Source organism: Myodes glareolus, chromosome 16, assembly GCF_982192425.1.
Source record: "Myodes glareolus chromosome 16, mMyoGla1.1, whole genome shotgun sequence".
In the NCBI taxonomy this organism is placed as follows: domain Eukaryota; kingdom Metazoa; phylum Chordata; class Mammalia; order Rodentia; family Cricetidae; genus Myodes; species Myodes glareolus.
The window spans coordinates 44,097,924-44,109,206 of record NC_142041.1 but is presented as its reverse complement, the minus strand read 5'-3'; the positions used below and the strand labels follow the sequence as shown (position 1 = coordinate 44,109,206).

At 40.5% G+C, this 11,283-nt stretch overlaps 1 long non-coding RNA gene across 1 annotated transcript; it reads right to left on the bottom strand.

The window, feature by feature from the left end:
- Positions 1–327: 327 nt before the first annotated feature.
- On the bottom strand, positions 328–10,932 carry LOC148119576 (uncharacterized). Its single transcript, XR_015735119.1, has 2 exons — positions 10,733–10,932; positions 328–5,318 (listed from the first exon to the last, which is right to left on the bottom strand). It is a non-coding gene; the product is annotated as an uncharacterized LOC148119576 (long non-coding RNA).
- Positions 10,933–11,283: the final 351 nt, after the last annotated feature.

Genomic DNA, 11,283 nt, shown 5'->3' with positions numbered 1-11,283 from the left:
ATTTCCCCTGCAACTATTCACATAAAATTTATGGCTGATAAAATGGTAGACACATTCTTTTTTTTTTAATTTACTTATTTATTTATTTATAAAAATGTCCACTTTCTCTCCTCCTCCCATTACCCTCCCATTCTCCCCACTCCCTCTCCTCCTCCCTCTCCAGTCCTAAGAGCAGTCAGGGTTTCCTGCCCTGTGGGAAGTTCAAGTTCCTCCCCGTCCCTCCAGGTCTAGGAAGGTGAGCATCCAAACATACTAGGATCCCAAAAATCCAGAATATGCAGACGAAACAAGACCCAGTGCCATTGTCAATGGCTTCTCAGTCAGTCCCCATGTCTCGATCCACTTTAATGGAACACTTATGTGTGGGCCCATGGTTTAGAGTTCACCAAGTGCTTATTTAATTTTTTAACATAAAAGTTTGGATGATAAGAGAGTACAAAATATATTTTATGGAAAGGGGAAATTAAAGAAAAACAATGTTGTTAACAAAAACATGTTTTCAGATGTTACATAGTTTCTCTTACAGAGTAGATAAGTTTAGGTTGTCTACAAACTTATGTACAGTGAGTGCACAAGTGCCCTGCTGAGGTTCCGCATGACAACTTTTGCATGAACATAACGGTCTCCAGGAAATTGTTCTGCTTCGGAGGTAGCTAAGGCTTGTTTACTAGATCCATATAAGCAGATGACATCTTTCAGGTTGCAGCGTTGGGATTTCCATTTGTATCTTTTAGCTCTGAGCTAGCTTGTCTTTGTCTCCGTTTGCATTCAGAATCAGTAGGTCTTCCTCAAGCTACTAGGTTCTCAATCTCAGTTGCTTTCATTGAAAAGAAGGTAGTGCCTCCAGGAACAATTCTCTGACACAATCACAACACATTACTTACATATAGATTTAATTACTTCCTTTCTCCTCTTCCTTAGTATAGGTTTAGTGGTTTCCTCCTTTCTCTTCCTTCTCCCCACACCTGTGTCTTTTTTCCCTCTAGTTAACAGAAATCACGTTCAAAGTATTAATGGTACTCGCATTCTTGCTCTGCATCTTCTAGTCTTTTACTCCCAACTCATCTTCTTGTTTAAGGGCAATTGCAATGAAAGCTAACACCTGAAAGCTTCTTTCCAATGGAGGGTTTTAAATACAACTTTTGGTAGATCTTGATCAATGCTGTTTGCCAACACGCATTTTTTATGATGCAATCATTCGAATTAAAATATTCAACCTGGCAGAGCCTTTGATTTAGAAGCTCTGCTATTCCTCAAACATATAAGATCATTGCCAAACTCTTGTATATGGCTGTACAATCCCAAGTAATTGCAGAAAATATTGATAATGAAAACTTATAACATAAATTTCAATGTGCTTCCTTATAATATCTTGAAAAGTTATTAATGAAATGATGAGAATATGAAGAATACACAAATGTTCTGTTGATGTTCTTGATGGAGGCAGAGCACTACAGAATAACGATTCTGATTCCTTTTTAAACCATAAATGATCTGTGTTTTATGATAAATAGTATACCAACCAATATTTCTTAGGGTTACCAAGCACCTAAAATGTAGCTAGCCAGAGTACAGGCATGTTGCTAGTGAAAAATAATCAGTTTTAAGGTGTATATTTTAGGTTAAAAAATGCAAAAAATATCCCTTTAAAACCAGAAAATGTTGAATATATGCAAAAATTATCAAAATATTTGGGATTTGATGGATTAATAAAATATAAACTTATTCTTAACTGTTTCATTTAGTTTTCTTTAATGTAGCTAGTAATTACTTTAAATTACATAGAATTCACATCTTCTTGTATTTCTATTAGGTAATATTTTTGTATAATGGACCAAAGTAAACTTTTCACAGAATCTTACTTTGGAATCTAGATAGAAATTCAGTTTGATTATTAACACAAATAATGAAACTTAAGAGATGTCATCATAAATTTAAAAGCTGATGTTTTCTATTAAGAACATATTAAGTATGGGGATAAAATATTTGGATGTGTATAGTCATAGCCTCTGACTCTCCATAATACAAATGTGTTAATTCATATTTTAGTATGTTTTTACACTTTTACATTTTAAAACATTTTTTCCCACAAAGAATGGGTTTTATTATAGCAAAGTCATATACATATGTTAATTTATTTTTCTGTTATCCATCTCCCCCCCAGTGGTCTCTCTCATCATTTCTCTCTATAATTTCTCCAGGATGATGGGTTCATAAGATATGAAAACTTCAAGAGGAAAACATGATGTGTGATTCCCCTCTGTATGCTGCAAATATGTTTTATCACCAATGATTAATAAAGAGGCTTCTTTGTCAGAGCAAAATATAACAAGGTAGAATTTTCCAAGCAGACATAGAAGGCACAGTAAGACAGACACCATGTAGTTGCCGAAGGAGACTTAGCAGTAAACCACAGTCTCATGGTGATACACAGATTAATAGAAATGGGTTAATTTAAGATATAAGACCTAGCAAGAAATATGCCTGAGCCATTGGCCAAGCAGTGTTGCAGTCAATATGGGTTTGTTTGATTATTTGTGTCTTGGTGGCTGGGAAACAAAAGAAATGCAGTCTCTGTTTAGAGGAGCAGGAGGAGGAAATGTTAGTTATGGAGTGCAAACAGAAGAGTCAGTATTTTAGGGGAGAAGGTACTTTATTTTCTCATGCCAAAAATAAATTTGGATTTTAATTATAATATGATAATGCAGCAGTCACATCTTTGTGCCATGGATGTGGGTATAAATAAACTATAATCTTCCCCCTATAGGTATAACCTCAATTTCAGCCAAATAAAGGAAGCCACAAACATAATGGATATAAGTTCCAAATAAAGAGAATTTGATGTATTCGTTATCAATTCCTCGCCAACATTTTCATCCACTTGAAAAAATCTGACTATCAGCCCAGGATCTTTTTGGTAACCTCCACAGTAGAGTCTTGACAACGAAGATATTAAACAGAACTGTCAAATGTGTGTATCTAAGGTATGCAGAAAACATTTTCCAAACAGCCTAAACTTTTCACAGTATTGGCTACATTTCTATGCTCTCTTATCTTTGGTCTTTACTTTCCTATTTCCTCACAAAGTGTTTTTTTTTTCATAGCTTGAGTATGATTTGTAAATATTTCATGATATTTGATTCCATCTGAAGTACTTAGGAACAAAAGTTTGAATGAGATCCTGAGGGTCTAATTTTTTTTAAATAGCTACAATAAAACAATAATAGAGTCATTTTGCCACCTTAGCATGAGGCCCTAAGGAAAGAAGGACTGGGAAAATCATTTTCCTACTTATACAGTAGACCCAAAAGGACTGGTAACTTCATAAATTATTCTGTGGCTATTGTTGAGGTAATTCTTCAGAGTTAGAAACTTCCGCCAGTCTACGGTTACACAAAGAAAGTGAGTGTTGAGACCTGAATATTTTAGACCTATTAAAAAACCATATAACTCATGCAACCAATTGTATTTTAATAATTCTATTAGCTATTGCATTAAAACTTTAACTAAATGATAATTATGCACAAAAGATTGACTCTCCACTTTGTTTTTTATACATGGTAAAATATCCTTCAACATTAAGTAAAACCAAAGTGGTACCACCAAAATCTCTAAAAATGATTTGTTCAAATTTTTATATTATTACCACTCAAGGGGGTAATTGTTGCTTAATTCAGTTTAGTCTGGGCTCATGTGCATAGATAGGGACTTTTCTTCTATTTAGAAAAAAGCTGGGTGTGATGACTAATAATTTCAGTAGTCAGGGTGTTGAATCATAGAGATTGCAACAAGTTCAGTGACAGCCTAGGCTACATCATGAGGTCCAGGACAAACTTGGAAAAGGTATTTCAAAAGATAAAAATAAGAACTGGAATGATGATCCAGTGGTTTAGAGAACTTTTTGTTCTTGATGACAACCCAAGTTCAATTCCCATTAACTCCATGATAATTCACAAACATCCATAAAACCAGGTCCAGTGGATCCTATGCCCTCTTCTGTGCTCTTCAGGTACTGGACATGTTTGTGGTACAGATACATACATGCTAGAAAGAACTCACAAATATATAAATAAATGCACTGTAAAATATTTTAAAAATATATAATAAAAAAGTTAAGTTGCTTTGACTACTTGAATGTTGGTACTTGCCATGAACCTACCAATGGAGGAGAAAGAGACTGAGACTTTTGTCCTTTAGGCAAGTATTGTCCAGTTAATGCCACTGATGATAGGTATTATTTGATCCAGAAGATGGTTATATGGGAGCTCATTTCTAATTTGCCAGATGCTTTGAGTAAAGGTGGAGATGAAAGCTTTGCAGACCCCAGATAATTTGACTCTGGGAAGGAGCTACACATTAATCCCACTCCCAGCAAACAAGTGGTAGCCAGCACAATTGTCAATATTGAGTTATAATGACCAAAGCTGACTTAGTTGTTGGTTGATAACTATGGTAAGGTTGCCAAGCTTGGGACCAAGGTCTTCACAGAAACTTTGCATGCTGGTGCAGAAACTTCTCTGAGTGTTGATCAATTAGGTAGGCACATAAATAACCAGACCAGCTCAAGAACAACAGTTATATTTTTAGTAGCTAAAAAGGGGAAACTCATGCTACATGAGTGGGAGGTCCGAAATCCAATAGGTCCGGTGAGCACAGCTAAGAGAGAGCAGCGTACCTGGATCTCCTTGTCATGATCGCCTCGACCAGCAAGGAAGATGCACAATAAGGTAATACTTGTCGAGTGGTGGAATTCCCTAATCCAAAGCGTGAACTTGAAGGCCGAAGCCCTTCCATCAACATCAATAAGGTAGTAATACTTGTGGCATTACTACCGTTTTTACCGTTGTCCATGCCTGAGGAAGCACCGTATTTATTGTTTGCAGTGCTTGCGCGAGCGTGGCGAAAAGCACATGATTATCGGTCAATGGGTCAAACCAATTACCCACCGAGCTATTTTTCAACCATATACATGGGTTAGAATTATTTTCAAGAGAAAAATATAAGGCTCCTTGAAGAGGAACATCAGTTGCATTATACATAGCCATGCTAGGGTCTAAATTTACGCAGGGTAAGCCTAATTCACAAGTAGTGGAAAAAAGACAGGTAAAACTTTTGACATAGAATGAACAGGTATAGGAATTGGCCATGCTTTTGCTATGGCTCACAAGATTTGTTCATTGTCCTGGATCAACAACGGGGACATCAGGACCATCACCATCAGTAGGATCACAGCCTGAGGCTTCATCTTCCTTGTCGTTCCTCTGCACTTGTACTTTTCTCACCAAGTGCTCAGATACCCAAATAGGGTCCAAATGATCCTGTGGAAAAACACAAACAGAGCCTCGTGCCCATGCCAGCACAGGATCAGGGCCATGCCAGACCCCTGTCAGAGCATCCTTCCATTTTATCAATCCTTTTAAAGGAATGGATGGGCAAGAATGCCTGTCTGCTGCAGACTGATTGGTATTATCCAAATTTAAAAAATTAAGTGTAAACAAAGCTAAGGAAAGTCTAATCTTGGGGGTCTGTTGATGACCTATTCCCCCTTTTTGTTTTTGAAGCAATTCCTTTAAGGAGCGATGAGCATGCTCTACAATGCCTTGGCCTTGTGGATTATAAGGCAGTCCATGTATGAGTTGAACACCCATGCGTCGGCAGAAGGAGTTGAACTTTTGTCCCATAGAAGCAGGACCATTGTCTGTTTTCAGTTGCTGGGGTTTTCCCCAGGTGGCCCATGCTTCTAGACAATGAGCAATCACTTGAGTTGCCTTTTCACCTGTCATGGGTGTTGCATGGATAATGCCAGAGCACGTACCCATGGAGACATGTACGTATTTTACCTTGCCAAACTCAGAGAGATGGGTAACATCCCTCTGCCAAAGTTTAAGGGGGAGCAATCCACGCGGATTGACCCCCAAAGTTTGAAGGTGATGATGTATGACACATTGTGGACAATCCACAACCACCTTGCGTGCATCAGCATGGAAAATGGCAAATTTTTGTTGTAGGGTTTTGGCATTAAAATGAAACTCTTTATGAAAATCATGAGCCCTCTGCAGGGCAGAGGCAAGAAACATTTATTCTTGTCTGGTACACTGATCAACCTTGTCATTGCCGGCGGCCAGAGGGCCTGGCAAACCTGTATGTGCATGAATGTGCTGTACAAAGAAAGGATTCTTACGTTGCCAGAGTAATAGCTGTAATTGTGTAAACAGCCTATGTACCGGGCTGGAGGATTTAATAGGTCCAGCACACTCAAGGTATTTTAAGGCATTAACAACATAACAAGAATCCGAAAATAAATTAAATGTAAATGGACAGGATTTAAACACCTCAACCACGATTGCTAGCTCCACTTGCTGAGGAGCTACAGGAGAAAACTGATACTTAACAGGTTCTGCAGAGTTCACCATGTAAGCACCACAGCCAGTCTTAGATCCATCTGTAAATATAACACTGGCTTCTGGAATGGGCTGCAAGGCAGTGATTTTTGGAAAGACTACCGGATGTTCTTTAAAAAAGGTTAACAATGAATGCTTAGGAAAATGACATTCGATGCGCCCAGAATAGGAGCACCGTAAAATAGCCCAATCATTAATAGTGGCACATAAAATATTAACTTGATTAGTATCATATGGGGTGACTATTACACATGGTGCAACTCCAAAATGTTGCAGGCAATTTTGAATGCCTTGCTGAGCAAGCAAAGTGACAGCAATAGGATATTCTATTCTATGGATTTCGCGGGGGAAATCTTGGGGTGAATCCAAAGTAATGGTCCTTCCTGCCACAGAATACCGGTGGGTTGTAGATTAGTGGGTAAAATGCATAAAGCAATATCCTTTTCAACCTGCACCCGTTTTAAAAAGGCTTTAGATAATTTTTCCTCTACAAGAGAGAGTGCTTGTTGAGCTTCACTAGTTAATTATCTGAGAGAATCTAGAGCTACATCACCAACTAAAACATCATACAACGATTTTAACTCATAATTTGCCATGCCCAAACTGCCCCTGATTCAATTTATATCTCCCAATAATTTTTGAAAATAATTTAATGTATGCAAATGGTCTTTTCTTAATTCCACCTTTTGTGGTATAATTTGATTATATGTTATTTTAGACCCTAATAATTTACTACCTCATCTTGTTGAACCTTTTCTGGAGCTATACATAGACCCTTCCTTTGTAATATCCCCACCAAAACACTGTATGCCTCATGCAAAGTTTGCTCTTTCTTCGCCACCAGGAGAACATCATCCATATAATGGAGACGTTTCACAGTTGGAAATTAGCCTGTAAGGGCTCCAAAGCAGCAGCTATAAATAATTGACACATACTAGGACTATTGGCTATACACTCAGGTAGGATAATTCACTGATATCTTTTATCAGGTTCCTCATGGTTGACTGATGGTAAGGTAAAGGCAAATCTTTCACTGTCCTTGCTATTTAGAGGGATGGAAAAGAAACAATCTTTTATGTCTACTACTATAATGGGCCAACTCTCTGGTAATGCAGATAGCAAGGGGAGGCCATGTTGAACAGGCTCCATATTTTTCATCTGTGCATTTATAGCATGAAGATCATGTAATAATCTCCATTTTCCAGACTTTTTTTTTATAACAAAAATAGGAGTATTCCAAGGGGAGAGGGAGGGTTCGATATGCCCTTCCTCTAGCTGTTCTTGCACTAACTGATGGGCTGCTTGTAGTTTTTCGGAAGATAGTGGCCACTGAGGAACCCACACTGGCTCTTCCGTTTTCCAGGAAATGGGAATTCCTTCCTCAGGGGCCCCTAAGAAAAACTCAACCCTTGTCTGGGTTTTCTTGGTCTTGCCTCTATAGGATCCTTCTGTCCCTGCAAGAATTTTCCCAGGCCAAATTCAGGATGGCAGCCCATGCTTTTCATAATGGCTTTAGCTTTATCAGAATATTTATTACTTAACTTAAACGCCATAGATTTCATAATATTTCTTCCCCATAATGATACTGGGAGCTCTAGGACATATGGCTGTATTTTTCTGGAGTGTCCTTCTTCATTTTGCCAAGTTAACAGGCTTGCACTAACATCAGGGGCTTTTGCATACCCCAGTCCTTGTAAAGTATGCATAGAGGCCTGAATGGGCCACCCGCGTGGCCAATCCTTGCTAGCTATAATACTTTTGTCCACTCCAGTGTCCAGGAGCCCGGTAATCTTGGTGCCATTAATAGTCAATTGTAAGGTAGGCCTCTGATCTAAACTAACATCCATTCCGGAGGAGCCAAATCCTTGACTACCTCTCTCTCTGTTCCGTGCTGGAAATCTATCATGCAAGCTGGGCAGGCTAACAAGCTGTGCAATTCGATCACCTGGAGATAAGGCACTAATACCCTTGGGTGACTCTACCATGATTTTAACAATGCCTGTATAGTCTGGATCAATTATTCTGGGATAAACCCGTAGGTCTCTTAAAGTAGTAGATGACCTGCCTATCAATAACCCTACTGTGCCTGGTTGGAGAGGGCCTTGAGAGTCAGAGTCTATCGTTTGAATTCCCATTCGAGGGGTTAATATGAGCCTGGTGGTGGCACGGAGGTCCAATCCTGCTGAACCCGCAGTGGATCTCTGCGGTTCTGTGGGTGTCTGAATGTCGGCCATTGCTCCAGTTTCCCTTCCTGTACCTGCTCCTCCATTGTCCCATATATTTGAGGGCCCTGAGGCCGAGGGCCCTGCTGTCCATTTTTTGACCTAGTATTAGGTTCGAGGGGTCGTCCGTTGATATGCTTGACGGATCTGCACTCATTGGCCCAATGCATTCCTTTCTTGATTTGGGGCATATCCCTGGATTTGGATTCTGGCTAATTCCTGGTCCCTGGGTATTCCCCTGCCAAGCATTTCCTCCTTGAGGGCAGTTGCACTTAATGTGGCCTGGCTTACCACATCGAAAGCAAGTTCCTGCATTGTCCCCATTTTTGCTCAATCTAAGTACTGCAGCTGCCAGTCCGGCATTGGTTAATGGACCTCCTAATTCTCTACATGCTCTCATCCAGACTTCTAATCCTCTATTTTTATATGGGGTGATAGCCACTCTGCACTCCTGGGTACATTGTTCATACACTAGCTGCTTGACAAACGGCATAGCAGTGTCTGGGTCACCAAAGATCTTTCCTGTCACTTCTACCATCCTAGCTACATAATCAGAAAAAGGCTCCATAGGTCCTTGAAGGATCTTAGTCAAATTACCAATTACCTCCCCTTTATTTGGTAAGGTCTTCCATGCTCTTGTGGCAATGTTATTAATCTGATCATACACTTGAGGAGGATATCCAATTTGCTGGTTGGCAAACCTGCCTTGTCCAAGCAACATGTCTGTGTCCCAGACTGCTTGTGCCCCTCCAGCTGCTAGATTTATTGCAGCCTGAGCATTGGCCAATTCAATTAAAAGGGCTTTCCAATCTAGATACTGGCCAGGGGACAAGCATGCTCGTGCTAGGTTCATCCAATCAGCTGGAGTCATGGCGTATCTATGTAGACATTCCACTTGGGCCACCGTAAAGGGGGCTGTAGTGCCGTAAGTCCGGACAGATTCTGCCAATGCCTTGATGACATTAAAATCCAAAGGCTCATGGAACCGATTGCCTTGTGGATTCTGAAATACAGGAAATGCTGAGGCCGCCATCATTTCTGCCCTGACTTCTCTCCATACTTTAGGATTGAAAGAAATCCCTCCCTTTGCTCCTATAACCTCCAGATATGGGGGCGAAGCTGAAGGGGTTACAGTCCTGTGCATGCCTTTAGATGTCTTATTTTCTCTCCGTTTCCCTTTTTCTTGGAGATTTTCATTCTTTTTAATGTTTTCCTTAGGCTTTCTCTATCTTCTTCATCCATTTCTGTCTCTGTGTCTGGTGTCTCTGGGTCTGGCCCTGTCTCTGAGCTTGAGGAGACAGAAGAGTCTGATTCTTCCAATTCTGACAGGCTAGGATATAATCGATCCTTTTGCTTTTCCTGGGCCCCTTTCTTCTTCCCTCTACCTGAATCTGTATCAGATGCCACATCAGACTTTGCCTTTTTAAAGGCTGTTGTTTCTGAAGCTGCCCTCTCTGAATGTTCCTCCAGTAATATCTCTAAGGCTGCTTGACCATTTTCTACTGCTTCACTGCACTTTTGATCCTTGAGGCAGCTTTTCACTAATTTCCAGATAGGTCTTACTCCAGCCTTAAGCGTTCCCTGTTCTGCAGCAAACTCAAGGTCTCTACCTAGCTTTTCCCATGACGGAATCGTAAGCTTCCCGGAGACTGCAAACCAAGGTGCAATGGTATCACATTAATCCAGGAATCTCCCTAAGATACTTTTCTTAAGTTTTAGATTTTTTGAACTAAGCAGCTCGTTCAAAGCCAGAAAAATTGGGTGAGAAGGAGAATTCCCCATGTCTATTCACTGAGGATTCTCAATACACTCCCTACAGCAATAAGTAAAAATGATGAACAAGAACACTGTATTCAAGAGTACCCAAGCTGCTAAGAGCAAGTAGTAATCCATCAACAGTATCCAACAATTTTACTTTCAGTTCGTCGGGCTAGTGAACCGAATGTGCTCTACAGACTTGTAGCCTGCTGTAGCCTGCTTGTAGTCGGCTGTAGTAGGTATTACTTTCATTTTCGATTTGTCCGCTCTAGTCGTGGTTCTACTTCCCTGCTCTCCCTTTGTTTACAGGCGAGAGCAAATAACCCGCTTTGGTCGGATCCCCAATCTTACCTTGAGGATTTACCTGTGTACCTCCTGACTGCTGCAAGTTCTGGGCTCCAGGGAGAGGAGAGGAGAATCCCCTTATGGGCCACCACTTGTCGCGACCGCCTCGACCACCAAGGAAGACACAACACCGGAGCTCTTCTTGCAAGCAGTTTACTCAGGACCTTGTTACAATAGTTTCTCTCTCTGGGCAAGCTACTCTCAGCCCTTAAGTAACCCTGGGCAGCCAATCCTGGATCGCCACGTGGGCACTGTCCATAGGTCAAGGTCAACTTATACGCAAGCAGCTTATGATCATCGCATGATCCTGGCCTTAGCCAAATAAGGTGTTGTTTACCACTGAGAGCACTCGCTTTCAGGATCGTGGAAGGCAGAAGCCGGTGCCATCTGTTAGTTGCAGCTCCACGCAGCTTTCTACATATCCTAGTATTTTTACTTGCGCCTCAGGTAGCTACACCCTAATTAGATGTGATTGGTTGATGATTTCCCCATCATCTAATGGGCCGATTTGGTTGTGTTCCCTACTTTGCACATTTGTGCTGAGAAAGTGACTGTGG